Here is a 13,106-nt window from a genome sequence, read left to right as displayed (position 1 = left end):
ATTTTTGCTGAGGATTTTTGCATCTATGTTTATGAGAGATACTGGTCTGTAGTTTTCTTGTAGTATGTTTGTATCATTTTGGCATTAGGATAATGCTGACCTCACAGAATGAATTAAGACATATTCCCTCTGCTTCTATCTTTTGAAAAGAGATTACAGAGCCCTGGCCAAATAGCTCAGTTGGTTAGAGCATCATCCTGATACACCACGGTTGTGGGTTTGATTCCTGGTTAGGGCACATACAAGAGACAACCAATGAATGTATAAATAAGTGAAAGAGATTGTAGAGAATTGGTGTAATTTCTTCTTAAATGTTTGGTAGAATTTACTAGTGAACCCATCTGGGCCTGGTGCTTTCTATTTTAGAAGGGTATTAATTATTGATTCAACTTCTTTAATAGATATAGGCCTTATATCTATTAAAGGAGGCCTTACTCAGATTGTCTATGTCTTCCTGTGTGAATTTTGCCAGATTGTGTAAGTTTTTCAAAATATTTTTTATTATACTTTTAAACCCATGGAATCTTAATGATGACTCCTCTTTCACCTCTGATATTAATAATTTATATCCTCTTTTCTTGTAGTCTGGCTAGAGGATTATAAACTTTTTTATCTTATCAGAAAACCAAGTTTGGGGTTGTTGATTTTTTCCTATTGATTACCTATTTTCAGTATCATTGATTTCTGCTCTAATTGTTATTTATTCATCTGGCTTACTCTCAATTTAATTTTCTTTTCTAGTTTCCTAATGTGGAAGCTTAGATGAATGATTTTGGATATTTCTTAATTTTCAGTATATGCTCTCAGTGCTATAAATTTTTCTCTATGCATTGCTTTCTTTGGATTTTATAAATTTTGATGATAAGTTTTGTTTTTATTTTATTTAATTCAAAATATTGTACATTTATCTTGAGATTTCCTCTTTGACACATGTGTTACTTAGAAATGTTTAATTTATAATAATTTTTGAATTTTCCAGTTATCCTTTTGTTGCTGATTTCTGATTTAATTCCAGTGTGGTCTGAGAGCAGACATTGTATGATTTCTTTTAAATCTTTTAGGCTGCATTTTAAGGCCCCTAGTGTGTTCTATCTTGGTTAGTGTATAATCTCCTGTTATTGGGTGAAATAGTCTATAGATATCCATTATGTCCAGCTGATTGATGGTGTTGTTGAGTTCCCCTATATCCTTACTACTTTTCTGTCTTCTGGATCTGTTCATATCTAGTGGAGGGGTGGTGAAGTTTCCAGCTATGATAGTGGATTTATCTATTTCTCCTTGGAGTTTTTGCCCCATGAATTTTAAAGCTTTGTTGTTAGACATATATCTGCCAAGGATTGTTATATCTTCTTGGGAAATTGGTTGTTTACTGTTATGTAAAGCCTCTCTTTATCCCTAATAACTTTCTTTCTGTAAAGTTTGGTCTGCTGAAATAGCTACTGCTTTCTTTGGGGTAATGTTAGTATGCTATATCTTTCCTCATCCACTTTAATCTATATGTATGTTTATATTTAGATATATAGATAAAGATACTTTCGATAATTAGATATATAAAGATACTTTATATATTTAGATAAAGATATATATCTTTAATCTAGATATGTAGATTACATACCTATATGTAATCTTTATATTTAAAATGAGTTTCTTGTAGGCAACATATATTTAGGTCTTGTTTTTTGATCCACTCTGATAATCTCTGTATTTTGATTGCTGCATTTAGACCATTGACATTGAAAGTGATTATTGATATATTTGGATTAATATCTACCATATTTGTTACCATTTTCTATTTGTTGCCCTTGATCTTTATTGAAATATATTTTATTGATTATGCTATTGTAGTTGTCTCAATTTTTTTCCCTTTGCCCCCTCTGTCCAGTACCCCACTTCTCTCCAGCAATCCTCCCTGTTAGTTCACATCCATAGGTTGTGCACGTAAGTTCTTTGGCTTCTTCCTTTCCTATACTCTTCTTAACATCTACCTGTCTGTTTTGTTCCTACCAATTATGCTTCTTAATCCCTGTACCATTCCCCCCTTTCTACTCTTCCCCTCCCAGCTGATAACTCTCCAAATGGTCCCCATACCTACGATTCTGTTCCTGTTCTGGTTGTTTGCTTAGTTTTTGTTTTTGTTTTTATTTTTTAGATTCAGTTATTGATAGTTGTATGTTTGTTGTCATTTTACTGCTCATAGTTTTGATCTTCTTTTTCTTAGGTAAGTCCCTTTAACATTTCATATAATAAGGGCTTGGTGATGATGAATTCCTATAGCTTTTCCTTATCGGGGAAGCACTTTATCTGCCCTTCCATTCTAAATAATAGTTCTCCTTGGTAGAGTAATCTTGGATATAGGTTGTTGCCTTTCATGACTTGGAATAATTCTTTCTAGCCGCTTCTTGCACTCAAGGTGTCTTTTGAGAAATCAGCGGATAGTCTTATGAGAACTCCTTTGTAGGTAACTGCTTCCTTTTCTCTTGCTACTTTTAAGATTCTCTCCTTATCTTTAATCTTGGGTAATGTACTGATGATATGTCTTGGTGTGTTCTTCCTTGGATCCAACTTCTTTGGCACTCTCTGAGCTTCCTGAGGTTCCTGGAAGTCTATTTCCTTCACCAGATTGGGGAAGTTCTCTGTCATTATTTTTTCAAATAAGTTTTCCACTTCTTGCTCATCCTCTTCTCCTTCTGGCACCCCTCTGATTCAGATGTTGGAACATTTGAAGTTGTTTCAGATGTTCCTAAGCCTCTCATTTTTTTGAATTCTTGTTTCTTCATTCTGTTCCAGTTGAGTGTTTATTTCTTCCTCCTGTTCCAATTGTTGATTTCAGTCCTGCCTTCCTTTCCTTCACTGTTGCTTCCCTGTATAATTTGCTTTATTTCACTTTCATAGCCTTCACTTCTTCCTCTATTTTACATCCATACCCTATCATTTCTGTGAGGATTGTGATTACCAATGTTTTGAACTCTGCATCTGATAGGTTGGCTGTCTCCTCATCATTTAGTTCTTTTTCTGGAGCTTTGATCTGTTCTTTCATTTGGCCCATGTTTCTTTGTCTCAGCACACCTGTTATGGTGTAAGAGGTGGAGCCTTAGATATTGACCAGGACAGGGCAACCTGCTTCATTGTGTTGTGATGCTCTATGTGGGGGAGGGGTCAGAAAGAGAACAATGACACTTGCTCAGCTTTTGCCCCACTTTCTGTCACTTCCCTTGCTACCCACAAGAAGATTGGACCCTTCTAGTGCTGATTTCCAGGTGGGTTGGTTTGTGTACATTCTAGGACTCTGTGGATCTTTCCAATGAACTCTCCTGTGAGACTGGGAGTTTCTCTTGCCACCGCAATCCCCACAGGTTTTTACAGCCAGAGGTTTTGAGGCTTTATTTCCTTGAGCCAGAATCCTGGGTTGTGTGGTTTGTCTCACTCCCCAGTTCTTTCTGATTTGTCCCCACGCAAATGTGGTACCTCCTTGTCCACCATCCACCACCTTGCTCACCCAACCTGCTGCCTTACCACACGTCCTCTCCACCCTGGCTGCCCATCTCCACCCCTCCTGCCAGTCTAGATGAATGTTTCTTCTTTAACTCCTTGGTTGTCAGAGTCCCATACAGTTCAATTTTCTAGCAGTTCCGATTGTTCTTTGTTTTTAAATTGGTTGTTGTCCTTTTGTCTGTGCAAGGAGGCAAAACATATCCTGTTGCCCTTGTCTTTTGTTCCCATTTTTGTCTTGCACTCTTTTCCTGCCTCCTGTGGTTTTAATTGTGCATTTTATATGATTCCATCTTCTCTTCTCTTTTAACATATTGATTATAGTCCTTTTTTTTTCTTTTTTAGTGGCTGCCCTGGAGTTTGCAATACAGGCTTGCCAGGTTTTATTGTGCTTTATTGTGTTGCACTTTGCAGATGTTGCATTTCTTACAAATTGAAGATTTGTGCAACCCTGCACTGAGTAAGTCTTCAGCACCATTTCTCCAAAAGCATTTGCTCACCTCGTGCCTGTGTCACATTTTGGTAAAGTCTCACAAAATCTCAAACCTTTTTTATTATTGTTATATTTGTTATGTTGATCTGTGATCAGTGATCTTTGGTGTTATTGTTTGGGTCACAGCAAGCCACCCCCATTCATGATAGTGGACTTAACCAGTAAATGTTGTGTGTCTTCTAAATGCTCTGCCAACCAGTTGTTCCTCTGTCTCTCTCCCTCCGCTCAGGCCTCCCTGTTCCCTGAAACACCATATTTAAATTAGGCCAATTAATAACTCTGCCATGCACTCTAAGTGTTCAAGTGAAAGGAAGAGTCACATGTCTATCACTTTATATTAAAAGGTAAACATTATTAAGCTTAATGAGGAAGGTAGGTTGAAAGCTGAGCTAGGACAAAAGCTAGGCCCTTGTACAGTTAGCCAAGTTGTGAATGCAAAGGCAAAGTTCTTGAAGGAAATTGAAAGTGCTACTCCAGTGAACACACCAATGATAAGAAAGCAAAATAGCCTTTATTGCTGATATGGAGAAAGTTCTAGTGGTCTGGAGACAAGATCAAACCAGCCACAACATTCCCTTAAACCAAAGCCTAAGCCTAATCCAGAGCAAGGCCCTGATATCTCCAATTCTTTGAAGGCTGAAAGAAGTAAAGAAGCTAAAGAAGAAAAGTCTGGAGCTAGCAGAGATTGGTTCATGAGGCTTAAGGAAAGAAGCCATTTCTATAACATCAAAGTACAAGGTGAAGCACCAGGTGCTGGTGTAGAAGCTGCAGCAAGTTAGCCAAAGATCTAGCTAAGATAATTAATGAAGGTTGTTACACTAAACACTGGATTTCCAGTGTAGATGAAACAGCTTTATATTAGAAGAATGTGCCATCTAGGGCTTCCATAGCTAGAGAATTTGGCTTCAAAGCTTCAAAGGACAGGCTGACTCACTTCCTTGGGACTAATGCAGCTGGTCACTTTAAGTTGAAGCCAGTGTTTATTTGCCATTCTGAAAATCCTAGGACCCTTAAGAATGATGCTAAATCTACTCTGTGCTCTATAAGTGGAACAACAAATCCTGGATGAGAGCACATGGTTTACTGAATATTTTAAGCTCACTGGTCAGTAAAAAAAAAATTTTTGCAAAATGTTACTGCTCATTGACAATGAACCTGGTCACTCAAAAGCTCTGGTGGAGATGTACATGAGATTAATGTTGTTCTCATGCCTGCTAACATCCATTCTGCAGCCCATGGGTCAAGGAATAATTTCAACTTTCAAGTCTTATTATTTAAAAAGTACATTTTATAAGGCTATTGGTGCCAGAAATAGTGACTCTTCTGATGGATATGAACAAAATAAATTGAAAACCTTCTGGAAAGGATTCACCATTTTAGGTGCCATTAAGAACACTTTGATTAGTGGGAAGCTATCAAACTATCAACATTAACAGGCATTTGGAAGATGATTCCAGCATTCATGGGTGACTTTGAAGAGTTCAAGGCTCCATTGAAATAGATGCGGCAGAGACAGTAACAGAACTAGAACTACAAGTGGAGCTTCTGAGTCTGTGACTAAACTACTGAAATCTCCTGGTAACACTTCAACAGATGAGGAGTTGCTTCTAATGGATGAGCAAAGAAAATGGTTTCTTCACATGGAACCTATTCCTGGTGAAGATGCTGTGAAGGTTGTTGAAATGCCTAAAAAGTCATTTAGAATATTACATAAACTTTTTTGGTAAAGTAGCATGAGGGTTGGAGAAGATCGACTCCAATTTTGAAAGGAGTTCTGTGTGTAAAGTGCTATCCATGAGTGTCCCATGGCTACAGAGAATTCATTTCTGAAATTCATCGGTCTTATTTTCAGAAATTGCCACGGCCACCTTAACTTTCAGCAGCTGCCACCCTAATCCAACAGCAGCACTCAACATCGAGGCAAGACGCTCCACCAGCAAATAGATGACAACTTGCCGGAGGCTCAGAGGATAGCACTTGTTAGCAATAAAGTGTTTTTAATGAAGGTATATACGTTTTTTTAGACATAAAGCTGTTGCACACTTAACAGCCTACAGTATGATGTAAACATAAATTTTATATGCACTAGGAGCCAAAAAAAAATGTGTCACTTGCTCAATTCAATATTAGCTTTTTTGCAGTGGTCTGGAACTGGACCTGTAGTATCTCTGAGATATGCCTTCATACATTTACAGCTAATCCACGTCCATTTTTCAATAACACCATGCCCACAGGCTACGTGCGAGTACCTTATAAAGAACCAAATAAACCTAAGTTCTCTCTCCTGTCCCTTGTATCTTTGCTGTCATTCGATTCATGTATACATAACACATAGGTATGTCTGCAACATGATTGACTTACATTGTTACTGTCATTTTGAACAAAGTGTTATCTGCTAGTTAGATCAATTACTGATAAAGTAATTTTTTAATTTTACCATCACTTATTCTTCAAGGCTCTTCTTCTCCTTGTTTTTAACCAGTGTCACCCCAATGTATTCAATAAAAAAATGTTTTAAACAACCAAAAAACTCTCTTCAATTCTTTACATAGATCACATTTCTTTAAATTCATTATTTCCCTTCTCTCAATGTTTTTTTAAACATTTTCCACAAGGCAGGGCTACTGAAGAGAGAGGGTGGAATCCTTCAATTTTTGTTTGTGTGAGAAAGTATTTCTTCACTCTCTAAAGGATCATATCGCTGAGTTCAGAATTCTAGGTTGATGGGATTTTTCTCTCTGACACTTTACATTTTTCTTTCCACTCTCTTCTTGCTGCAATGGTTTCTGAGGAGAACCCATATAATTCCTATCTTTGTTCTTCTTTCTACAGGATCATCTTTCAAATTTTATCTTTGACTTTCTGTATTTTTATTATGATGTGCCTATGTGTAGTTTTTTGTTGGTGGTGATTTGTTTGTTTTGGGTTTTTTTGCATTATTCCTGCTTGGTATTCTCTGAGCTTCCTGGATTTTGTGGTTTGGTGTCTGACATTAATTTAGGGAAATACTGAGTCGTTCTTTTTTTCAAATATTTGTTCTGTTCCTTTGTCTTTCTCTTTCTCCTGCTGGTATGCCCATATGCCTATGTTACAACATTTGTGGCTACCCCACAGTTCTTGGATTATTCTGTTCTGCTTTGTTTCCAGTCTTTACTCCTTGCTTTGCAGTTTGGGAGGGTTTCAACTGGGACATCCTCAAGCTCAGAGTTTCTTTCTTCAGCTGAACCAGTCTACTAATAAGCCCATCAAAGACTTGCCTTCATTTCTGCTACCTGTGTTTTTTATCTCTAGCATTTTTTTTATTTTTTCTATAATTCCCATATTTTGCTATATTGCCCATCTGTTCTTGCATGCTATCTACTTCATCCATTAGAGAGCCTCGTAGAATCTTCATCCATAGTTGTTTAAAGTTTCCAGTCTTATTTCCAACATCCCTGTCATAATTGTGTCTGATTCCGATGCTTGTTCTATATCTTCAGACTTTTTTTTTTTTACCTTTAGTATGCTTTGTCATCTTTGTCTTGATAACCAGACACAATATACTGGGTGATTGGAACTGCCTATAAATAGGACTGTATTAATGTTACGATGATTAAGTCTCAGACTTTTTGTGATCCTGGACCATAGACTGTGACCTTCACAAGTGTTTCTTAGTGCCCCCTGCTCTCACGACCACCCCCTGACAGTTGGGAAGACATGGATAGCAGTTGGCTAAAGCCTGGGTATTTCCCTTTTTCCAGGTCAGTCAGGCTCTGATAAACCCCAGAGGTAGGTTAAGCTCTGGCTAAGTAGTTTCTCCTGAGCACAGACCTGTTAAGACAGAATGCTCTGGAGTATTTCATCATGGGTTTCTCTCTCTCTCTGCCTATAACAAGATTTTCTACTTCATTCACTGTGAGAACCTGGTAGAGCTCCAGGAGGTAAAACTCACAAAAGTACAGACTCCCCAAACTGCTCCCCATGACTGAGTCCCCCTGAAGTTTTCTTCTCAGATTTGTCCACACTGAGCTTTGTAGCAGTTTGTGAGTTCCAGTTCAGGCTCCCCTGCCCCTGGCCCCGGTGTCTGCTTGCAGATTATGTACAGTACATTGTGGCTCTCTTTATTCATCTGCATCTCCAATTTTAGGGGCAGTGGTTTGCCCTGTGACCTCATGCCTTTTTGGATCTGTGAAGTTGCTGATTTTTCAGTTCGGTCAACTTTTAATTACTGTTAGAACAGTGGCAGCCTGCCAAGCTTCTTACATGCCAGACCAGAAGCTAGAAAGTCCTCAGGTTATTCAAGTTTAATGTAAAGAGTTTATATCAGCCCCCTACAGCAGTGATTCAAAGAATTAGTCGAATGGTTCTATTACATAAGCATTTCTTTACCAGAATTTTGATAAACCCTCCCAGTGGCGAGTGGTGTGGATTCGTGTCTAGGTTAATGTGTATGGTGACAAGCGTAGCCTAGCCTGCAGACTGGCATTTAGAAATGAGCTCAGGTTAAGCTCTCCTTTCCCAGGGTCTACCTAAAACACTCTTCTGTTCCTGCTAACCATTCTTCTCCCATCCCCTACTCAGGTCTCAGTTGAGTGCCTTTTCCTCCAAGAAGGATGCTCTTGATCGCCAAACATGCCCCTCTACTGCTCTGTCATGTGGTCTCATTATATGCTCTATTTTTTTTAACTGTATCACTTTTGTCATTTCTTCTTCATATGCTGCTTCATTAGACTATTCAGAATGACAGGCAGGAACTTCCTCTGTGATCACTGCTGTTCTGTACTGTTGCGTGAATGACAGTAAATTTGTACAGAAATACACCTTCTCCAGTAGCTCCCATATGTGATGATGTTAACTACTGTGTCCTGACTGTCCTGTATCATAATTTTTCGATATTTTTTATCTTAAAAGATTCTTAAGGACTTTAACTGTAATTATTCACTATCCTAGATTGGCTGTGCTGACGCGGGTAAGCGGGCGTTGCTGCCCCTGTTCCCCTTTCGTGTGCCGTGTTTCTGCTGAGCCGTATGCTTTCCGTTTTTACCTTGTGTCATTGTTGGAGGCTGAAAAGACACTGAGTAACACTGCCACACAACCAAGATTGTACAAAAAGAATATTTTATACACTCGCTATTAATTATAATTTTCAGTAGCAGTATATCTGAACTCAAAATGTTTAGACTCAACAATAAGTAACAGTGTTGTAGATAAGTCAGATTCCCTTCCTCTGGCAAGCAGGACAGTTGGGAGCCAGATTTTTCTCTCCTGGCAGATAACAGTAAAGAGAAGCCCCAGAAATGTTCCCAGTGGGAACTGAGAATTAATATCAGAGAACTTTTTTTGAGCATTGTTTATGGTTTTGAATTATTAAGGTCACTAATTTATTTTCCTTAGCCATTGCTGCTGATGGTTGCCTTGTGAAACGGTACGTGCGTGGGCAGAGCTTGCTTACAAGGAGCCCGGAGACCAGCCCTGCTCTGCGGTGAACACGCGTCAGCCTTTCTCCCTGTCGCCCGGGGGAGCTCAGCTGCTGCTAATCAAAGTGCATTCATTCACTAGATGACCCGTTTATGGAGCACCTGCTCGTTTGCTGCCGCATCGGGTTAGACTCTGGACACACACAGATAAAAGAGCAGGTCTCCTGCCTTTGAAAGACTGTGGGCCAATCAAGAGGAATGAGAATAACTGTAGTTAGGCCTGGGCTCCCCCCTCCAAAGTGGAGGTTTCCATTAATACCTGCCAATTTGGCATTGTTTACACACATACTACTTATATTTGCAGCTTGGAATAATTTCAGACATCTGTGTTTTGATTGTTCATAATATAAGGTAGCTGAAGAAAAGTTTAACATTATTGGCATTAAGTTATTGTTAACTATAGTTGTATTTAAGTATGTACGATATCATGGAAAGAATAATTTATACATAGAAATGGTATACTTCTAGTCTCGTATAAAATTGCTAAAAATAACATTCACAAAAACCCTTTTTTAATAAAGAACAATGTTGTTTTTATCAACCACTTAATTTTTTGCTTAACAAAATTGACATATCTCATATAATTTGATTAAGATGACTTGGACAATTAGAAAAAATGGCAATTTTTAATAAATAATTTTTAAGTTAGAGATTTTTGTATTCAGAATGCTGAAATAACTTGGTGATCAGAATATGACACAGATGTACAGAAAAACATGCATAAAATGACAAGTTCCTCAAGATTTATAGGATCTCAGTTCCTTGGGATACAATGAGAGTAATGCTATTTCTTTTTTTCCTATTCTTCCAGCCATGGAAGACCTCTGATTTCAAGGGCAGAGTTCCCTCCACTCTTCTTAAATCAAGGATCTGCTGTCTGACAAAGTGCCCTCCATGATTTACCCCAGACAGTTATAACCATTGGGAAGTAGACAACAGGAAAATGCTTAAGAGAGAGAGCTGTGCTGTTGCAATTACTTATACATCATATGGTCAATTTAGATTCTCTGAAATATCAGAGTTAGAATTAAACTATCAAAAGGGGAAAAGTCACATTGGCTTTGGTCACAAACAAGATGTGCCTATTTTGTATTTATGTTTGCTAATGAAATTAAGCCATGCATTTCCCACTGTGATTCTGAGGAGCCTTCGACCACCATTCAGCTTTATTCATTATAATTAAATCTCTTGCCCCACACGCAGACACAAGGGCCAGCAAAGGAGGGGGAGCATATTTTATCTTTTAAAAAGCTGTAACATAGCTTTGATATGAAGATCCAGAGCTTCAAAGATTTGTAGTGTTAAAGCAAAGCAGTATGTCTCTCAAACATGGAAACCTCCTTAAGCGAAGGAAGGGCCAGGAGAGGGCTTCAGCTCTGAATCCAGTCACTCCACAGAGGGCAGGGCTGCCTTTGGGGCATACGGGGGCAATGGGGTTTTGAGACAGCTCGGTATAGTCTCCAGTGTGGTTGCCAGAAGAGAAGTGGAAAAAGACCAGGTATAAGAACAACTGGCATTTACTGTAGAGCTTGGGAGTGAGGTGGGGCAGAGAAGAGAACTAACATGGCTGCCTCGTGAAACAGCATTTAGACGTGAAATTTGAGGATGTATTTACCTTCCCAACCCCAACTCAACTGAACATTACAATAAATCAAACACTTTGATTAACTTAATCAGTAAGGACTAGTGCAAGTCAGTTGCATTCGGTTTTCTCTGCGACCTCCCTGCCTCTTCTCCCAGCAAAGCCAGGCCCGTGTCTGTGCAAGGCCTGCCCTCTGCCCTCCGTGCCCCTGTGCAGCAGAGAGTATCTGGGAAACCACCAGGCCCTTGGGGACCAGGGCGGCCCCTGTGGCCCACAAGTCATCCTGTGCAGAATCTGCCCTACACTTAGTTAATTGAGAGTTAAGGGTAGTTTGGGAAAGCTCCAAATCTCTTTATTGTCCTTTTTTTTTCACTGGATTTAACCAGATGGCCAAGTCCAAACATATCCAGGCAGGCCACATTATTTGTTCAGCCCTAAATCAGACACTGAGCACAGCCTTAGTGAGACGCAGGGGGAACACATGGCGTGTCGCCCCCACGGAGGCCCTAAAGATGTGTACTTTTGCCGTAGTAGAACTTTCCACCAGGTTTATCTTAATTATTTGATATTTTGTCCATTTATCAAAATTATTATTTTGGGCACTTGGGGAAATTAGTGATTCTCCAAGGAAGAGCTAATCATATAGCAGAAGAGCCAGAAGGAGAACTAAAAGCTCATAATGGCCTGCCTTGTTCTAACTCCTCAGCTGTGCTGTTTTGGACATCGTTAGGTCTCTTCCTTCCCCAGTCACTTCACTTTTGTTCTGCTCCCAAGGGCTCTTAATCCGGAAAAACAATTTCTTCCCTACATCTGTTTTCCCCATTAAGGTCAGAGAAGCTAAACACATAGCTTCGGAGAGAATGAGAACTATCCACAAGGAGCCCTAGACGGAGTCAGGAATCCTGGGCTCTCCCCAGCTGAGAGCCCACGGGTCACTGTCTCTGGGCATTAGTGTTCTCTGCTGCATTTGGAATTGGACTAGAGGAGTTCACAAAGATACTTTCCAATTCCAAAAGTTTGTTGTTCATTGATTCTAGGTATACGCGAAGGGTTTGCTCAGCTTGGTTTAATAGGCTCAGTTTCCAAATTCCTTTTTCGCTACGGAATTAAATGTGGTATGACAGCCTGGAGGACTGCCCCTGAGAATGGCGTCCCAGGGTCTGGGGAGGAAAACACGAGGACTGCTCTACAGGTGGGCTTGAGGTGAGACATGGGAGAGACACAGGGAGCCCATTGCTGTCTGGGTAGAAGGCATGGTCTGAAAACCTTAATTTTTATTTCTTGTGTATTAAATTAAATGCCAATATTAAGATTTCCATTAAGAAATGTCGTTTAGTGTATAATCGTGACAGATTCTGGAATGGCTCCTTTTACTGACAAAACCATCCTTCAGTCCTGTTACTGGCGTACTTGTCTCTCTGCCACCATGCTCCGCCCTCATTGTGCATCTAGTCACGTCATGGCTTTAGACACATTCCAAAGCCTAAACGAACAAGTAGGGCCAGAGTAGCTGTTATTTTTCAAAGCTCCCTAGGAGATTTGGTCGCATAGTGCTTTATACTATATACTATATACCATTCTTAACATTAGTCTGGCCTTGGCTGGTGTGGCTCAGTGGGCCTGCTAACCGAAAGGTCACTGGTTCAATTCCCAGTCAGGGCACATGCCTAACTTGCAGTCCAGGTCCCCAGTTGGGTGCATGCAAGAGGCAGCTGATTAATGTTTCTCTACACATCAGTGTTTCTCTCCCTCCCTTTCTCCATCCCTTCCCCTCTCTAAAAAATAAAGAAAATCTTTTTTAAAAATTAGTCTGAAAAATAAGCACTAGTTAAGATGCCTTCAAACCAAAGATGATTTAGATTCAAGTCCCACCTCTACACTCTGAAGTATTGTACCAGGCTGACTTAGTTTAAATTTGAAGTAAAATTTTAATTTGGCCTTTAAGTGATGTTGAGCTAGCAAGAACTGAGTTTGTCAGGAGTAGAACATGTGTGTCTTCAGTGATCTTGTGGAAGAAATTATTCCAGATTTCAGGGGGGTTTTGTTTGTTTAATGTAAGACAATGTGGTATAATTAAAAGAATACA

The 13,106-nt window shown here is 39.4% G+C and overlaps 1 protein-coding gene and 1 pseudogene across 2 annotated transcripts in view; both read left to right on the top strand.

Moving 5' to 3' along the window:
* The window catches only part of SUPT3H (SPT3 homolog, SAGA and STAGA complex component), a 472,076-nt gene that overhangs the window by 443,588 nt on the left and 15,382 nt on the right, over positions 1 to 13,106 (top strand). The gene's annotated exons all lie outside the window — the stretch shown is intronic.
* Positions 4,126 to 5,966, top strand: LOC114494044 (annotated as a pseudogene).

The sequence above is a fragment of the Phyllostomus discolor genome, chromosome 4, assembly GCF_004126475.2.
Source record: "Phyllostomus discolor isolate MPI-MPIP mPhyDis1 chromosome 4, mPhyDis1.pri.v3, whole genome shotgun sequence".
NCBI lineage: Eukaryota > Metazoa > Chordata > Mammalia > Chiroptera > Phyllostomidae > Phyllostomus > Phyllostomus discolor.
The sequence above is the reverse complement of the archived record's forward strand: the minus strand, read 5'-3'. Positions and strand labels throughout refer to the sequence as shown.